This window comes from Phocoena phocoena, chromosome 9 (genome assembly GCF_963924675.1).
Source record: "Phocoena phocoena chromosome 9, mPhoPho1.1, whole genome shotgun sequence".
NCBI classification, from domain to species: domain Eukaryota; kingdom Metazoa; phylum Chordata; class Mammalia; order Artiodactyla; family Phocoenidae; genus Phocoena; species Phocoena phocoena.
Window position 1 is genome coordinate 7,122,082 of NC_089227.1, and position 20,669 is coordinate 7,142,750.

Here is a 20,669-nt window from a genome sequence, read left to right on the forward strand (position 1 = left end):
AAAAGTTGATAAATTGAATCTCATCAAAATTTAAAACTTTTGTGCTGCAAATAACCCTGTTAAGAGGATGAAAGTACAATCTATAGACTAGAAGGAATTACTTGCAAACCACATATTCAACAAAGGACTAGTATTTCACATATATAAAGAACTCTTGGAATTCAACAATAAAGATACAAATAATCCAGTTAGAAAATGGACCTCAAAATGAATAGGCATTTCACTGAAGGGAATGTGCAGATAACAAATAAACACATGAAAGGATGTGAACATCACTAGCAATCTAGGGAACTGCAAGGTAAGACTGCAGTGATATATCACCACATACCTATGGGAATAGCAAAACTACACAATAGTGTCACCAAATGCCAGCAGGGATGCAGACTAGATCACTCATCCAGCGCTGGTGAGAATGTAAAATGGTACAGCCACTCTCTGGGGAGTGGTTTGGCGATTTCCTCTAAAGTGAAACATGAAAATGTATGACCCAGAAATGATACCTTTGATCACTTATCCCAGAGAAATGGAAACGTATTTATACAAACACCTGTGCATGAATGTTCCTCGCAGCTTTATCTGTAATACTCCTAAACTGGAAACCTCCCCAATATTTTTCACTGATTGAACAGTTAAACAAACTGCAGAATCTTCACACCACGGAACAGTACGCAGGCCTATTGGTAAAGGCAGCAACCTGGGCCAGTCTCTAGTTATGCTGAGGGCAAAAGCCAAGTTCATAAGGTTATTACATACTATATGATTGTGTTTATACAACATTCTTGAAATGACAAAATCATAGAGATGGAGAGAAGATTAGCGGAGGAGCTAATTAAAAGATTATGGAGTAGCTATAAAAGGGCAGCAGGGGCTATCTTCATGATGGTGCATTCTGGATCTTGACCATATCGATGGTGGAGATATTGTCCTGGAGTTGTTATTCAAAATGTTACCATTGAGGAAATCTGGGTAAAGTATACGTGGGATCTCTCTGTATACTTTTTAAAAACTGCATGTAAACCTATAGTTATAGGTTTTAGTTATAGGTTTATCAAAGTAAAAAATTTAATTTAAAAATAATTTAAGGTTGTTGTAACATGCAAAATTAACAATGTGAACTACTTCCTAACACCTCCTTTCTCCAGCTGGGCCTATGGTTTATCCTCTCCAATTATCTTTTAAGGGTAAGAGTTCCAGAGCATGAAGGCATCTAAGATCCTCAGGGAGTAGACATCCTGAGTTGTTCTGATTTCTGCCTAATGAGATCCAGCCCTGTCTTGGGCTCTACACCATCTGTTTCTACTTTCTTTTGTACCAAGACAGATGGGGGAGATCCTGTGCCATGGTAGGTTCTGTAGAGTCACTCTTAGAAGCTTAAAAATTCTGTATTATCTGGGATCAGGGTAATATGTTTGTGTCAGTAACCAAATATCTCCAGAGAGAACACCAGCAGGAAATGTGGGTGGAAGAAAGATCAGAAAATCAGGCCAAGCTGGAGAGCTTCAGAAGCCCTGCCGGAAGCAAGGATACCCTCTCGACATTATAGCTCAGCTATCTGGCAACTTGCTCCGTTAAAAATCAACACAGTTAGGCATATTTTAGCCACGAAAGGCTCACCAGCATTTGAGTAACATCATATCCCAAACCGAAATTGACCAATGAAACTGAGTCTGCCAGGGACCAAGGAATCACGCTGTCGACATGTACCACTTATAATCTGACCTCTTGACAGGGTTGCCTGGTGGAATGCGTAGCCACCTGACTTACTGGCAGGACATCTGCTGTCAGCAGTGTCTACTTTCTTCTTCTCTGGATCCAGGTTTGCTGCCCTAGCCTAAAAAATAAATGGAACTTTTTGTGTGCTGGGCAGGGCCAGTTCCGGCATTCTTGAGACCAGATAAGTTATTGAATTGAGGTAAGCCTATGAAAGAATACATTTCCAAAGACTATTGAGATTCTCTGTACAGAACTAAAAGTCTTAGCTTAGTTACAAATGTAACAACTTGTTAGCTCAGTCTCATTTCTGAAAAAGATCATCATCAGTGTTTATTCCATGGACAAAATTCCTTCCAAAATAAACAGTCTAGCCTTGCATTCCGAGTAGATCTAGTTCAAGATCAGAGTTGCCACTGAGGTTAGGAGGAAGGAGGTCCAGGTCCCAGCCTCCATATCACGCCATGTCAAGGAAGACAGTCACGTGTGACAGCCCATATATTAATGCCTCTGCCTCTACCGCTCCTGTATTCCATCATTCTCCACAGTCCCCACGTGACATTGCCCCCCATCCCATGTGACAGTGCCCCTTCTCAATATCCCCATTTGACATTTCTTTGACTTGCTTCATCTGCTTGGTGTGACCATTTTTGGTTCTCCTGTTTGTACTTTTTGTGTCTCCCCAGAATGATAAACAAGAGTCCAGAAATGGGATGGTTAGGAAAAATTAGCTTCTGTGGTGGTTGTTTGTCATTTGTGGCCTCTTTTTCTTCTCCTCAGTCTGGCTAGAGGTTGATCATAGACTTTATTGTTCTCAAAGAACCAGCTTTTATGTCATTGACTTTCTCTCTTTCTTCAAGGCACTGATTTCTGCCTGGATCTTTATTACTTCCTTTCTTCTGATTATATTAGGCTTAATTTGTTCTTTTTATAGTTCTTAGGTAGAAGCTGAGGTTGTTGATTTGAGACCTTACTTCATTTCTAATGTAGGCCTTTAGTGCTATAATTTTCTCTTAGAATACTGCTTTAGTGACACCCCACCTATTTTGATACAGTATATTTTCATTTTTAATTCAGTTCAAGATACCGTCTCTTTTCCCTTTTGATTTCTTCTTTGATCCATGGGTTATTTAGAAACACGTCTTTTAGTGTTCGTGCATTTGGGAATTTTCCATATGTCCTCATGTAACTACTGATTCCTAATTTTATTCTGTTGTGGTCAGAGAACACGCCATATGGCCTGAATCCTTGACAGTTACTGAGACTTGGGTTATTCCCACAATGTGGTCTAAGTTGGTGAAGGGCGCAGAGTCTGTTGCCGTCTGGGTCACGGTGGCTGATGGTGTCGTCCAGCCTCCTGCACCCGCTCATCTGCCTGCCTGTCCCCTCACTCACTGGCAGGGGTGGAAGTCGCCCTCTGAGATTGTGGTGCTGTCTGCTTCTCCTCACAGTTTCATCTGTTTTTGTGTCACTGTATCCTTATCTTTGTTCCCTGTAAAGTGTCTTTTCTCTCTAGGTGCTTTTCAGATTTTTCTCTCTATTGCTGGTTTTGGGCAATTTGGTTTTTTTGGTGTGGTTTTCTTCATGTCTATGACACTCAGCTTTTGCTTGGATCTGGGGGTTAAAGTTTTCATGAAGATTGGGAAATTGGGGGACGTTATTTCTTCAAGTATTTTTCCTGACCTACCCCTTTCACTCTCATTGGTGTCACTACCTGTGAGACACTTGAAATTGTCCCACACCTCACTGGTGTTCTTGTCATTTAAAACAATCTTTTTTTTTCTCTTTGTGTTTCATTTTGAATATTTTGAATGTCTATATACTCAAGTTGACTAATTCTTTCTTTTGCAGTGTCTAATCCTCCCTGAATCCCAGCCAGCGTGTGTGTGTGTGTGTGTGTGTGTGTGTGTGTATCAATCTCACACATTATAGTTTTCACTTCTAGAAGTTCAATTCATTGGTTTTTAAAAAAACGTATCTTCCTTATCTCTACTTAAATAACTCTTTTAGTGTCTATACCTGCTAATTCTAACATGTGTGTCTGTTCTGCATCTATTTCCCCAGACCTCCAGAGTTTCCTTTCATGCACTCTCCAATTTGTATTCTGATATCTACTCAAAGGGGACCCTTGCATATCTGGAGCTTTCTCTCTGGCCCTCTCTCCTGCTAACTCCAGCTTTCTGAACTCCTAGACCCTCATCTCCATCTTCTAGCTAAGGAATCTGCTGGGCCTGCCTGGGGCCCCCTTTCCTGTGCTGTAGCCTGGAAACCCTCACACAGTGTGACTGGAGCCATCACGGGGCTCATCCTCCTTATTTACTGCCTCTCAGCAATTACTGGCCTTTGTCACTGATGTCCAGTGTCTTGATAACCATTGTTTCATATATTTTTTTCTGTAGTTTTTTTAAGCTGTTTCAGGTAGGAGGGTAAATCCAATCTTGATTACTCTGTCTTGAAGCAGCTTATTAAAAAGTTATGAGCCAACCATTCCACTTCCAGGTGATTACCCAGGGTAAATGAAATCATATGCCCTTATAAAGATTTGCACACCAATGTTCATTATAGCTTTATTTGTAATAGCTCCCAGTTGCAAACAACACAAGTTCCATCAACAGGTGAATGGATAAACAAATTGCGGCACATCCATACATACACATCCTCAGCAGTAAAAAGGAATGAACTATTGATGCATGCTACAACATGGAAGAATCCCACCATACTTATGCTGAGTGAAAGCAGCCAGACAAAAATGGAGTGTTTACTGAATGATTCCATTCATACAAAATTCTAGGAAACGCAAACTAATGGGTAGTGACAGAAACCAGATCCATGGCTGCCTGGGCTGGAGGTGGGGCTGCTGGAAGGAGGGGTCACAAGGAGACACAAAGGAACATTTGGGGGTGATGGCTATGTTACTATCTTGATTGTGGTGGTGGTTTTACAGGTGTGTATATACCAAATAGTATACTGTAAACAGCTGCACTTTGTTTGTTGAATATACTTCAGTAAAGCTGTTTAAGAAATAGTGATCCTGAGCAAGCTTGGTGGTGTCATTCCTACTTCCAGCCCAGAGACACATGTCTGTGTCTAAGGAAGAAAAAAGCCCATAAGTCAAAACTAGAAGAACAGTGAGAAAGATAGTGGGTACGCAGCTGCCCTGTAATCCTTGTCATGCTCTCGGACCGTGGCAATGGCAGAGGGCAGCAGCAGAGGTCTCTGTGCCTGGTCGGACATTAGCAGAACAAATTATCGCTTACCTGTCCAACTATATTCTTAGGGAAAAAAACCTAAATAAAAAACTTGCAAGATCGGATAGAATGCATTTTGTAGATAAAACTTTGATAACTGTTGCTGAATGGCCCTCCAGAAAGATTTTTCCAATTTATTTTCCTACCAGCAATGAGAGAGTTTCCCCCTCTTTTCAATGGGGATCCATATTGGGGATTATCTTTCTTCTTCATCTTGTTCAGTCTTAATGACTAGTAAGTAGCTCATTGCTGGGATTCACATCCCTTTGACAATTAGTGAAGTGTAACATATCTTTTATTTTTGCTGTGACCACTTTTTTTTTAGTCTATTGTTTGTTCGTGTATTTGCAATATTTACCTTTTGGTCTGATTTTAAGAGATCTTTATTTAGTAAGTGTATTAGCCTGCTAGGGCTGCTATCACAAAGTACCACAGACAGGGTGCCTCAAATGACAGAAGTTTATTTTCTCACAGTGCTGGAGGCTGGAAGTCTGAGATCAAGGTGTCAGCGGGGTTAGTTTCTCCTGAGGCCTCCTTGGCGTGTAGGCGGCTGTCTTCTCCCCATGTCCTCCCATCATCTATTCTCTGTGTGTGTCTGAGTCCTAATCTCCTCTTCACGTAAGGAAACCAGTCAGACTGGGTTAGGGCCCCACCCGTATGACCTCATTCTACCCTAATCCCCAACATACGAATCCGGAGCCCATGTCTGTCAGAATTTTAAGTATTCTTTCTAGTCCATTTTTGCCTTCTAAATTTATTTCTGTTGATAGCTAATACTAAGAAACTATATTTTTTGTTGCTTACCACATGCCAGGCACTAAGTTCTTTATAAATATTAACTAGTTAATCATCACACAGCCCTGTGAAGTAGGTTTTATTATGAACTTGTCCTGGATCACACAGCTATGAGGTGGTGAAGCTAATATGTTCACTTGGGCGATGTTTAACCACTATGCATCTGAAGTAGGTTTTATTATGAACTTGTCCTGGATCACACAGCTATGAGGTGGTGAAGCTAATATGTTCACTTGGGCGATGTTTAACCACTATGCAATCCTGCCTCCCAGGGGAGAACCTTAGATGCACAGAAGTCTCAAACTTAAATGTGCTTATACGCATGCTGTTTCTGCTTCACTTTTCGGGTTGTGCTTTACAGAGGCTTTTCATCCCGAGAGCATGACAATGATTTATTTTTCCTCTGCTATTTTATATCAGATTGATTTGGAATTTGTTTCGGACCAAGAATTTTTTTTTTTTTTCCATTTCAGTCATCAGGCATTGAGGACTTACGATGGCCTGGTGCTGTGCTAGGGTGCTTACAAACACTAATTTACTTAAGCTACACAACAACCAATTTCAGCAGACCTCCTGGTTTTACACATGAGAAAAGACAAGGTTCCAGGAAGCTGTTAATTGTTCCAGTTCACATAACAAGTAAATGGGAAACTGGGGTTAAAAATCAAGGTTTATCTGTCATCAGATGGTTACTCAAAATCACCATTCTGACAGTTGAGATGGGGGTAGGATTCCAACTCTGCAGGTTTCCCAAATGCTTCATTTGCTAGTTGCCCTAAAGCTATGTATCGTTATATTTGTTTATTAGTTTTACTGAGTCGGCTTGAGTATCAAAAGACTAAATTTTATTTTGTGGAATTTCTAGTCTATCTGGTCTGTTCCTACAAGTTATCACATCAGTATAATACATGCAATTGAATGGACCAGGATAGAATTCTGATATTTAAAGCAGGTTTTCAAAATAAAGTCTTCGTTTTGTAAAGTTAAAAATTGAATCTTGCAAAGTTAATAACTCTCATTTTCTTGACTTAATAATTCTGTATAAAATGGTTATTCAAACTAAATCTTTGAAGTCAGCTGGGCTGCTGTTTTGAATCCATTTAAAAACCTCTGTGGTCAGATCAGAGTTTGCTAAGGAGATTACTGAATTTGGAGTGCATGCTCATATGTTTGGATTCAAAATAGTTTCAAAATACTGGGTTTAGAGTGCATTAAAAAAAGGTAGCAGCAGATGGATGGTAGGGACATGCCTCTGGCACCCAGGGAAACACAGTCCATGCTGTGGGTCTGGAGAGACGGGGCTGCAGATTGGGAGAGGCTGGAGTCAGGCAGAGCTGGGAGACCTTCAGTCTTGTCCCTTATAGCCTGGGCAAGGCGCACGATCGCCTTATAGCACAATTACCTTATGGGCAAAATGGGAGTAAAGTGAAACCTGCCTCAAAGAAGTTCATGAGAATCCACGATAATGCGTGTAAAGCACATAGCACGGTGCCTGACAGCAAATGGCAACTCTGCTGTGATTGAAACTCGTATGTTATTCTCTGTGTGCATTTACGTGTTTGAGAATTGGAGGTCTCCTCCGACAGTAAAATTCATGACCGATAGGCTAATTTATTTGGGATGTTGCCCCATTTTTACATGTATGAATAATGAGAGGGTGTCCAGATGTGGCAGAGCCCTGCATAGCCATGATGCCTGGCGTGTGGTAGGTGAAAAGAGGTCTCCCAGTCGCCGAACATTCCTCCTTCCCCCAGTGAAGTCTCAAGACTCCGTGAAATATATCCCCGTCGAATGATGTTTTGTTCCATTCCGTGGGCTATGGGTTGACAGACTTTTTTCACCGATTCGTTCATTCCAAAACTATTTGTTGAGCACCCCCTGTTTGCAAATATCTGTGAAAGACACAAGGATGATAAGACACATGTGACCACTTTTCAAGGACACCTATTCCAGCAGGGAAAGCAAGAAGCCAACAGACAACTTCAGGATGAGGCAGGGCAGGCCCAGTCCCAGAACGGGCAAGATGGACGGGCTATCACCTTGGCCATGATGTATATGGTGCAGGAGGCGCACTGCTGGGTCTTCCTTGTCAGTCTGCATGGCATGGAGGAGGGGGTTGACATATGCTTTGGGATCGGGGTGGTCTTAAAATTTAAGTATGTTGAAGCATGCTCCACTGTGACTTCTGGGTACCTAAGCCCACAATGGTGTGGTAATGGAAAAGTTGCCAGTGCCATGCATGGAAGCTTTTTCTTGACAAGGCCCCTGCTAGGCACTTTCTGTGAGTACATTAGTCTCTTACTGCTGCTGTAACAAGTTACAGCAAACTAAGTGGCTTAAAATGACAAATTTATTATCTCACAGTTCTGGAGGCCAGAAGTCTGAAAGGAGTCTCAGTCTGCAAAAATCAAAGTGTCATCGGCAGAGCCACTGGGCAAGTGGACGTGGGAGGAGGATCTGTTTGGGAAAATTAATTGGGAACCAATCACTGGGGAAGGTGTAAAAGGAACTTCCCAACACAACCTTGAGAAACAGAGGTATTATTGCACCAACGTGCTACATCTATGCCCCAACTGGTCATGGTGGTGTTTAGTGATGGTTGTGAGTAATTGGTTGAGCTGGCGGTTTTAGAACTTCGGAATATTGCACATTTTTGGCAGGTAGCGTTGCATAGGGGTGGAGGGTGCAGAGCCTGTGGGGTCAGAGGCCCTTCCTCCACATTGTGTCAGTTTTGAGCAACTCCCAACTTCCAGGAGATGTGGTTTCCCATCTATAAAATGTGGACATCTCTCTTCCCTCCCCTTCTGGCCGAGGAAGATGAATTCATTGTCTTTACTGAGTTGCTGGCTCACAGTTGGCCCTAGAAGAGTGTGAGTTAATCTGCAACTTTTCTGCAGGACAAACACAATGAAAATATTCCCCCAGGGTGTTGGAGGACTACGTGACCTCCTTGGTACAAAAGTGATCTGATGCCAATGAAATTCTGCATATGCAACTGTTTTGTTTTTCCAGAAAGCTGTCAAGGTCCCAAGGCTCCTTGCTGTGAGAGCCAGCTCGGAGGGGAGGGGAGTGGAGTGGCCTCAGAGCCAGATGCATAGACCCTCTGAAATTCACTCTGTCCCCTGGCCCCTCTGAAAGTGCTATTCCCACAGGCATTTCCCGAATTCTCTGGGAAACAGTGTCGTTTCCTCAAAAGGGCCTTTCATTTTATCCCATCCTGAATATCTAATTATTTTCTTGCTGAACTCCCAGCTCGGTGGGGCAGGGGGGGGCCCACTGGGGTGCTGCTCGGCAAGGCTAATTGGGTTCTCTCACCTCCAGTCTTAACATGCACTCTGAGAGCCATTGTCCCTTAACCTGGGGTCCCGCTCCCATGTCACAGCCTGGGGACCTCACAGCAGCATCAGCGCTTGGCTGGAAGGGAATAAGGAAACGCGGCGTTTTCTGTGAATCTGACGGTATAGTCACATGTGAGAAAACTGGAAAAATAGCTTACAGGTTTAATTTTTGTTTTTATTAAAACACTTTTAAGTGAAGTAATTCAGACAGAGAAAGACAAATACTGTGTGATTACACTTATGTGTGGAATCTTCAAAAAAAAAATTACAGAGAACAGATTGGTGGTTGCCAGAGACAGGGAGTCGGGGTCGGGGGTAGTCAAAATGGGTGACTACCCAAAATGGGTGAAGTTGGTCAAAAGCTACAAACTTCAAGTTATTAAATATGTCAGTCATGGGAATATAATGTATGGCATAGTGACTGTCATTAATAGTGCTGTATTGTATATTTGAAAGTTGCTAAGAGAATAGATCTTAAAAATTCTCATCATAAGAAAAAAAATTGTGCCTCTGTGACGTGATGGATGCTGAATAGACTTACTGAGGTGATCATTTTGCAATATACACAAATATCAGATCATTATGCGTACACCTGAAGCTAATATAATGTTATATGTTGATTATATCTCAAAGAATTAACTTCAATCATAGAAAAAAAATTTCACCCTTAATATTGCCAAGGGGAGTGAGTTCTCTTTTTGTTTCTCTCTATACTTGCCTCTCTGCATAAAAAGAAATGTTGAGATGATGTATAAAGAAAACTCTCAGCACTACAAGGTAATTAAGGAACAAGATGAGGAAATAAAAGTCATAGAGGAGAAAGCAAATGACAACCAGGAGGAAAATAAATCGCTGAAATCCAGCTGCTGGTGGCCATGATCAAAAGGTACCCCTGCTGGAAAGTCCTTCAGCGGGAAACACTCTTACAGCACTGATTTGAAACAAGCTCCCTGGGTGGAGCCTTGTGGAAGTGGCTGTGGGGACACGTGGGGCATCACTCTTGACTTGCCTTGTCAACTGCAGTCGACAACGGGCAGCCATGTGCTTTAGTGGCTTCAGTGCCTGAGTGGCTCCCTGGGATGCCCCTCGATGAAGGACAGGGCCTAATGCTGGCAAACGTTTCGGCTCTTGCTATTCTATTCAGAATGGCACGAGACATGTGGTCCTTGGGTGCATCCGCCTCTGTGCCGGACACAAGGCACTGACAGACACACACAAGCCAAGTAAACCAAATAGACAGGACCAGCCAGGGTTCTGAAGGGCAGAAGAAGAACGGGCTTGCTGTGCATCTAGTCCTGCAGCAGGCCAGCTCCTGCAGGGCTCTGGACACATGCAAACCGAGAGACGGAGCCTGGAGCGCCATAGCTCCTGCCCCTGTGTGCAAGGTGGCGGAATGTAGCAGTGCATTCCTATGGGCCTAGGGAGAACAGTGGCTGCACCATCGAGATGCATGGCTAGCAAAGAGGCCGAGTCTGGGATCCCTGCAGTGACCCTGAGGGGAGCACCCCCAAAGCAGCAAGAGAAGAACTGGTTCTGCCTTGCCTGGGAGAGCAGGTGGGGATCCCCAAAACCACCAGAAAAAGAGAGGTAGGTAAGAGAAAGGAAGGATAAAATGAAACAAAATATCAAAACAAAAACTTCCTACTCAAAATGAGATGATATTAAAAATTCAAAGCACCTGAAGCTATCTGAAGCTAAAGAAAGACAATAAAGTCAACACTCAATACAAAAACTCCTATATGTAAATATAAAACATTTTTTAAAAAAATAAGGAATTGTGAAATAGAACTGTCATACATAAACCAAATACAAATGATTAAAAAATTAGAAATTTAAGAAATCAAAAGTATAGCACTGACATTACAAGGAAAAAAGAAAGAAAAAAGATAAAACTCTAGACTAGATACAGTTGAAGGCAAAATGGTGAATCAAATGCTATCATTTCTCCAGGATCTAGCAGAGAGCAAAGAGATGAAAACATATCAACAAAAGGTCCCCAGATTGTGGGTTTCCAAAAAAAGGGAAGGGAGAGAATGGAAGCAAATCTACCTTGAAGATAAAATAACTGAGAAAATTTAGGCACTGAAGAAATACGTAAGTCCTCAGATCAGAAGTGCTCAAAGCATCAAGCAGCCTGAATGACAGGGAGTCCACACCGACACCTGGTACAGAAGCTTCATGTGTCATGGGTAAAGAGAAATGCTAAAAGCTACCAGAAAATTGAGAAAAGACAACATACAACAGATATCAGCCAGATGACAGAAGACTTCTCATCAGGAAAATCAGAGGCCAGAGGTACTGGAGTGATACTTTCAAAGGGAAAATATTGATTACCTAGAATCCTATGCCATGTAAGCTAGCATCTAGGATGCAGTCAAGTGGAAGACATTTCAGGCATATGAAAGCTATTCCAGTTTCCTACCCATAGACACTCACTAAGAGAATCATGAAAGGTTGTAGATCAGTGAGAAGAAAAGTGAACCCAGACAGAAGTCATGGTATACAAGACCAAGGGTGAGGTTGGAACTCGATATATTATGTTAAAAATGAAACCTGCTTATTGATTATACATATACAGGTACATGTTAATTATTGATTATACATTAATTATTGATTATACTTATGTAATGTATATATACATTAACAGTTTTTGTTAAAAAGATAAACATGTAAACAAAAATTACGTGGGATGGGTGATGTTCAACAGGTATTTACAAGATGCTGTGTTCTTTTAGGTGCAGAGGGAGGAAATGTAATGTTGAATGACAGTTAAAGTATATGTATGTTAAGCTATATGTAAAAAAATATATATATATATACTGTATTATGAATTAAGGATATATCATATAAAGAGATATATGTTGCAAATATATATTAAGTAGGGATAACTGTCAACAGACTGTGTGTGTGCTTAGAAACCATTAAAATAGGGGAAAGAATATACAAAATATTTACAGTAGAACAGAGGCACAAAGGAAGTTTTTAAAAGAAAAGCAGAGAAAAAAATGATAAGTAAAAGCAAAAGATAAGATTGGTAAATAGGTCAAATATGTCACCTATAGTAAGAAATATGATGAATAAACCTACTAATAGGCAGAAACTATCATATTGAATTTTTAAATAACAAAAATTATCTAAGTGTTGTATATGAAAGACATATCTAGGGCTTCCCCGGTAGTGCAGTGCTTAAGAATCCGCCTGCCAATGCAGGGGACACGGGTTCGAGCCCTGGTCCAGAAAGATCCCACATGCCATGGAGCAACTAAGCCCGTGCGCCACAAGTACTGAGCCCACGCACCACAACTACTGAAGCCCGCGTGCCTAGAGCCCATGCTCTGCAACAAGAGAAGCCACCGCAATGAGAAGCCTGCACACCACAACGGAGAGTAGCCCCCGCTCACCACAACAACAGAAAGCCCACGCGAAGCAACGAAGACCCAATGCAGCCAAAAATAAATAAATAAAGTAGTTAAAAATAAAACTAATAATTCTTTTAAAAAAGCATATCTAAACAACATAGAAATGTTGAAAATAACAGTTAAAATATACAAATATTAACCAAAAGAAAGCAATATTGATATGAAAAACAGAATTTGAGGCTAAGAGTATTAAAAGGGATAAATTTAAAGGAATGATCAATAATTAAGATATAATAATCATGAACTTACTTGTACCCAACAACATTGTCTTGAATTATATGAAGGAAAAATGTACAGAATTACAAGGATGTAATGACTACTTTACCTCCATCTGAAAAAGAAGGATCAAGTATACAAACCAGCAGTAAAAGTAGAAAAGATTTTGATAAACATTAATCTTGATTTGATAGTTCTTTGTGAAACCCTATACTCAACAAAAAGGAACTATACGTTATATTTGAGGTCACATAGATTCTTTACAAAAATTCATTGTGCAATATGCCACAAAAGAAATCTCAACATATTTTTAAAAAATTAATATTATCTGGAACTTTTCTCTGACCACAATGGAACCATTTAGTTAGAGCAAAAAATAGAGATAGATTACTTGAAAACAGCCATAATAATGAAACTTAAAATAACTGAAATAACTCATGACTTAAAGAGAAAATCACAATGCAAATTAACTTGTATGATGCATCTCAATCAGAATTTAGAAGAAAATTTATATTTTAAATATATTCATTACAAAGCAGGGAGGTTTAAAAATAAATAATTTTAATGTCCAGCAGAGGAAACTAGAGAAAGATAAATAGAATAAACACAAAGAATGTAGAAGAAAAAATTAAAAAAAGATAAGCACAGATGTAAATAAAATAGGAAACAAACAAATAGACTCAGTAGAATCAAAAGATTGTTTTTTGAAAAGAATGCTAAAAGTAGACAAATCTCTAACAGAATTGTTATAGAAATAATAAGAAAAATCACAACTGAATAATAAGAATATAAAAAGATATAAATCCAGACACCATACAGATTAAAAAATTAGTAAATTAATACTATGAACAACTTTCTCCTAATACATTTGGAAACTTAAATGAGTTAGACATTTTCTAGAAAAATATGATCAATTGGACTAAGAAAAAAGAGGAATCCAAATCATAAACTTTAAAGAATTAGAAGTAAAAATCTAATGATACTCAAAAAAATCTAGGGCATTTTCACAAGCAAATTTTAGGAAACATTCAGGAAATGGATATCCTTATATCATACAAATTGTTCCAGAGAATTCAGGAAGAGTGAAACCTTAGCAACTTGTTCTATAACATTAGTAAAATATGGATTTTTTTAACTGGCTAAGGGCATTATAGGAAATGAAACTTTTAGATAAATCTTATTAATGAACATCATTTCAAAACTCTTAAAATACTAAAAAGTCAAATTTACCAGTGTATAAAAATAATACTTTATGACAAGCAGTGTTTATTCTGAAAGGGGCTTAACATCAGAAAATATATTACCACATTACAGATTAAAGAAGAAAAAGTAATCCATAAAATTTTACACTATTTCATCATAAAACCTGTGCAAGCTAGTAATAAGAGAACTTAGGTGGCCCTTCCAAACCTATAGCAAGCATCATACCTAATAGTATAATACTAGTAGCATACGTATTAAAATAGAGTAGAGAAATGCAAATCAAAATTACGAGATATAATCTCACACCAGTCAGAATGGCCATCATCAAACAATCTACAAGCAATAAGTGCTGGAGAGGGTGTGGAGAACAGGGAACCCTCTTGCACTGTTGGTGGGAATGTAAATTGATACAGCCACTATGGAGAACAGTATGGAGGTTTCTTAAAAAACTAAAAATAGAACTACCATACGAGCCAGCAATCCCACTACTGGGCATATACCCTGAGAAAACCATAATTCAAAAAGAGTCATGTACCACAATGTTTATTGCAGCTCTATTTACAATATCCAGGACATGGAAGAAACCTAAGTGTCCATCGACAGATGAATGGATAAAGAAGATGTGGCACATATATACAGTGGAATAGAACTCAGCCATAAAAAGAAACGAAACTGAGTTATTTGTAGTGAGGTGGACGGACCTAGAGTCTGTCATACAGAGTGAAGTAAGTCAGAAAGAGAAAAACAAATACTGTATGCTAACACATATATATGGAATCTAAAAAAAAAAAAAAGGTCATGAAGAACCTAGGGGCAAGACAGGAATAAAGACACAGACCTACTAGAGAATGGACTTGAGGACATGGGGAGGGGGAAGGGTAAGCTGGGACAAAGCAAGAGAGTGGCATGGACATATATATACACTGCGAAATGTAAAACAGATAGCTAGTGGGAAGCAGCCGCATAGCACAGGGAGATCAGCTCGGTGCTTTGTGATCACCTAGAGGGGTGGGATAGGGAGAGTGGGAGGCAGGGAGATGCGAGAGGGAAGAGATATGGGGATATATGTATATGTATAGCTGATTCACTTTGTTATAAAGCAGAAACTAACACACCATTGTAAAGCAATTATACTCCGATAAAGATGTTAAAAAAAAAGTAAAAAAAAAAAAAAAAAAAGAATAATGTTCCTTTCCCTGCTTCTTAGGATTGTTGTCAAATTCAAATGAGTAATATACACGAAAGCATGTTACAAAGTGGAAAATACTGTTAAAGAGGAAAGTTTTTTAATTGCAGTATAGTTAATGTGCAATACTATATAAGTTACAGGCATACAGTGTAGTGATTTATAATTCTGCATGTGCATAGTAGTACATACATGTTTGTGTGTGTGTGTGTGTATATATATATATATTTATGTGCCAAATATAACCAAGAGATTCATCAATAAATAAATAAATAAAATTAAATACAGGACAAGACATGGATGTCTGCTATCACTGCCTCTGTCTTGTGGATAGAAAACCATGCAATAAAATAAAAACATTTAGGAAGGATAAGATTTAGAGAGAAAGAAACAAAACTGTCCTCATTTTCAGATGACATGATTGTTTACCCCCTTCTCAAATCAAGGCAATCAACTGAAAGAATTCTTAAATAGAAGATCAACATACAAAAATGAATAGTATTCCATTTAATGGGATCCCTATCAAATTACTCATGACATTTTTCACAGAACTAGAACAAATAATCCTAAAAACTATGTGGAAACATAATAAGACCCAGAATTGCCAAAGCAATTCCTAGGAAAAAGAACAAAACAGGAGGCATAATCCTCCCAGACTTCAGACAATACTACAAAGCTACAGTAATCCAAACAGTGTGGTATTGGTACAAAAACATACATATGGATCAATGGAAGAGAATAGAGAGCCCAGAAATAAACCCACACACCTATGGACACTTAATCTTCCACTAAGGAGGCAAGAATATACAATGGGAAAAAGACAGTCTCTTCAGCAAGTGGTGTTGGAAAAGTTGGACACCTCCATGTAAATCAATAAAGTTAGAACACCCCCTCACACCCTACACAAAAATAAACTCAAAATGGCTTAAAGGCTTAAATATAAGACATGACTTCATAAAACTCCTAGAAGAGAACATAGGCAAAATATTCTCTGACATAAATCATACCAACGTTTTCTTAGGTCAGTTGCCCAAGGCAATAGAAATAAAAGCAAAAATTTAAAAATGGGATTTAATCAAACTTATAAGCTTTTGCACAGCAAAGGAAACCATAAACAAAATGAAAAGACAGCCTAAGGACTGGGAGAAAATATTTGCAAATTATGTGACCGATAATGGGCTTAATTTCCAAAATATACAAACAGTTCATACAATTCAATAACAAAAAAACAAACAACCCAATTGAAAAATGGTCAGAAGACCTAAATAGACATTTCTCCAAAGAAGATATACAGATGGCCATTAGGCACATGAAAAGATACTAAACATCAGTAATTATTAGAGAAATGCAAATCAAAATTACAATGAGGTACCACCTCACACTGGCCAAAATGGCCATCATTAAAAAGTCTGTAAATAACAAATGCTGGAGAGGGTATGGAGAAAAGGGAATCCTCTTACACTGTTGCTGGGAATGTTAGTTGGTGCAGCCATTATGAAAACAATATAGAGGTTCCTCAAAAACTAAAAATAGAGTTGCCATATGATCCAGGAATCCCACTCCTGGGCATATACCCAGACAAAACTAAAATTCAAAAAGGTACATGTGCCCCAATATTCATAGCAGCACTATTTATAATAGCCAAGACATGGAAACAACCTAAATGTCCATCAACAGATGAATGGATAAAGAAGATGTGGTATATATATACAATGGAAACTAACAAAATGCCTTCCCTCAGGGCACTTACTTTCTAATAGGTGGAGCATGCAATAAACAAATATACTATGACATTGAGTAGTGGTAAATGTTATGAAGAAAATGAAGTAAGTGGGTAGAAAGGATATATTTTAGTAGAGGATGAATAAGGAAGGCCCTTTTTGATAAAGTGATATTTGATCAGAAACCTGAATGAGGTTAAAGCAAGCTGTACAGTTATCTGAGGAAAGAGAAATGGCAGGAAAAAGAAGTGGCAAGTGCAAAGGCCCTGAGGTAGGAACAGAGTCAGTGTGTGAGAAATAGCAAGTGTGTCTTTAGCACAGTGAACAAGAGAGAGAGACAGAGACAAACCAACAGACACTGAGAGACAGAGGGAGGGGGAGAGAAGGAGGAAATGAAGTGAGGAAAGCAGCCAGCAATCAGGTTGCTTGAGGACATGGTATAATTGTGAATTTTATCCTGAATGTGAGCAGGGAATAGCATGATCAAATATGTTTTTAAAGATGTAACTCTGCTGTTGTGTGGACAAGAAGCTGTAGGGAAGCAAGAGAAGGAGGAGGAGGTCTAATTAGGAAGCCAGAGAGTAATCCAGGTGAAAGGTGGGAGTGGTGTGGTGCTGAGCAGCAGTGGTGGTGGGGATGAGAAATGGCCGGCTGGGGGAGAGCTGCTTAAGGTAGAGCTGTCAGGATTTGCTGATGGATTGGATATCAGGTACAAGAGTCAGGATAGTTCCAAGGTTTTTAGCCTGAACAACTGTTGAGCATGATGGAACGGCTATTTTACCTGTATGTGGGGAATCCACTAAATTATGATCAGACAATTGGTTGTCCACATATGAAAGTAAATTAGATTCAACACCTCACACTACACAAAAGATTAAGTTCCCCATGTGTTTAAGACCTAAATGAAAAAAACAAAGCTTTAATGTTTTTAAAAGAAAAACATAGGAGTTTCTTAACATGCAAAAACAAAATTTTAAAAATTAAAAATGAATTTGATTATTTAAAACTGTTTTAGGGCTTCCCTGGTGGCGCAGTTTTTAAGAATCCGCCTGCCAGTGCAGGGGACACGGGTTTGAGCCCTGGTCCCGGAAGATCCCACATGCTGCGGGGCAACTAAGCCCATGCACCACAACGACTGACCTTGCACTCTAGATCTTGTGAGTCACAACTACTGAGCCCACATGCCACAACTACTGAAGCCGGCGTGCCTAGAGTCTGTGCTCCCCAGCAAGAGAAACCACAGCAATGAGAAACCTGTGCACTGCAACAGAGAGTAGCCCCTGCTCGCTGAAACTAGAGAAAACCCACGCACAGCAATGAAGACCCAATGCAGCCAAAAATTTTTTAAAAATCAAAAAAAACCAAACAAAAACAAACTGTTTTAACTCCAGCTTTACTGAGGTATAATTTACAAATAAAATTATGTATTTTTAAGGTGATGATTTGATATACATATGTATTGTGAAATGATTATCATAATAAAGCTAATTAACACATCCATCACCTTACATAGTTATCATTTCTGTGTGTGTGTGTGTGTGTGTGTGTGTGTGTGTGTGTGTAATGAGAACACAAGGTCTACTCTCTTAGCAAATTTCAAGTATACAATATGACATTATTAACTATAGGCACCATGCTGTACGTAGAGCCCCAGAAATTACTCATTTTTTAACTAAAAGTTTGTGCCCTTTGACCTATTCACTACAGTCCTGAGCACCTGGTAACTACCATTTTCTCTGTTTCTGTGAGTCTGAATTTTTTAGATTCCACATGTAAATAAGATCATACAGCATTTGTCTTTCTGTGTCTGGCTTATTTCATGGCATTGTGTCTCCAGGTTCCTCCATGTCATTGTGTCCTCCAGGTTCATCCATGTCATTGCAAATGGCAGAATTTCCATCATTCTTGTAGCTGAATAATATTCCACTGTACGTGTGTGTGTGTGTGTGTGTGATATCACATTTTCTTTATCCATTGACAGAAATTTAGGCTGTTTCCATATCTTGTCTATTGTGAACAATGGGTTTATTTCTAGGCTGTCTATTCTGTTCCACTGGTATCTGTATTTATGCCAGTGTCATACTCTTTTGATTACTATAGCTTTGTAGTATAGTCTGAAATCAGGCAGTATGATTCCCTACAGTTTTGTTTTTTTTCTTTTAAGATTAATTTGGCTGTTTGGAGTCTTTTGTGGTTCCATATAATGGAATATTAAGATAATTTTTTTTTATTTCTATGAAAACTGCCATTAGAATTTTGATAGGGATTGTATTGAATCTGTAGATCACTTTGGGTAGTGTGCACATTTTAACAATATTAATTCTTCCAATACAAGAACATGGGATATCTTTCCATTTATTTGTATCTTCTTCAATTCTTTTATCAACTTTTTTTTTTTTTTTTTTTTTTTTCCAGTATGCGGGCCTCTCACTGTTGTCGCCTCTCCCGTTGCGGAGCACAGGCTCCGGACGCACAGGCTCAGCGGCCATGGCTCACGGGCCCAGCCGCTCTGCGGCATGTGGGATCTTCCCGGACCAGGGCACGAACTCGTGTCCGCTGCATCGGCAGGCGGACTCTCAACCACTGCGCCACCAGGGAAGCCCTATCAACTTTTTGATTGTTTTCAGTTTACAGCTCTTTCACCTCCTTAGTGAAACTTATTACTGAGTATTTTAATCTTTCCGATGCTATTGTAAATGGATTTTTTTCTTAATTTCTTTTCCATATTTAAAACTTTAAAACTATTCTCTGAAACAAAAATCTATACACCAAGTGAGAAGACAAAATATAGAGTGAGAAGAGATATTATTAATACATATAACTGGCAAAGAATTATATTCAGGATGTACAAAGAACACCTACAAATCAATCTGAAAAAGGAGAATCCACAAAAACAGGCAAAAAGTCATGAAAAGGCAAAGGACAGAGAGGAAACTGCAAGGTCAATATTGTAAGTGAAAACATGCTCAAAATCAAGGAAACATTAAAACAACCGGCATTATCCTTCTGTAACCATCAGCTTAGCATAAATTAAAGTGTCTGACAGGGCTTCCCTGGTGGCACAGTGGTTGAGAGTCCACCTGCCGATGCAGGGGACACGGGTTCGTGCCCCGGTCCGGGAAGATCCCACATGCCGTGGAGTGGCTGGGCCCGTGAGCCATGGCTGCTGAGCCTGCGTGTCCGGAGCCTGTGCTCCGCAACGGGAGAGGCCACAACAGTGAGAGGCCCACGTACCACAAAAAATAAATTAAAAAAAATTTTTTTTAAAAAGTGTCTGACAACACAAGGGTTCAACAGAAGATAAAGAAGCAAGAAAATCCCTATGTGCTATTGGAGATCGTAAATTCCCACAATCACTGTAAAAAACAATTTGGAGAGAAGCAAACCTACTTTTCACATATGCTGGGTAAGGAGACAAATGGCATGCCCGTTTGTACCTCTGTAAGAGCTGGCACTTGGAAGCTTTGGGAGGTGCAGTCCTCCTTGGGCTTCTGGTTCCCCTACATGCCTTGCTGGCTGTGCCCAAACTGCAAAGCCTTGACTGCTCTTTACGCAGCCATCTTCAGGGCTGTATTTTCAGGGAGGAACCTCAAAGGATGAGGGAATTTTTCACTCCAGGAACAAGAGGCAGCTTCTCTACTGCCTGCTCAAAACCTGCAGGATCCCCAAGCTCAGAAGTCCTCTCCTGCAACCCAGCCCAACCCAACCTGTGCAGCTGTCATCTGGCTCTCCACGTCACCCTGTAGGTCTGGGGGTTTGGGGAACCAGCACAAATATGCCAACACTCTGGCTGCTGCTTTGGCTGTGAATAATGAAGTCTCTCATCTCTGACC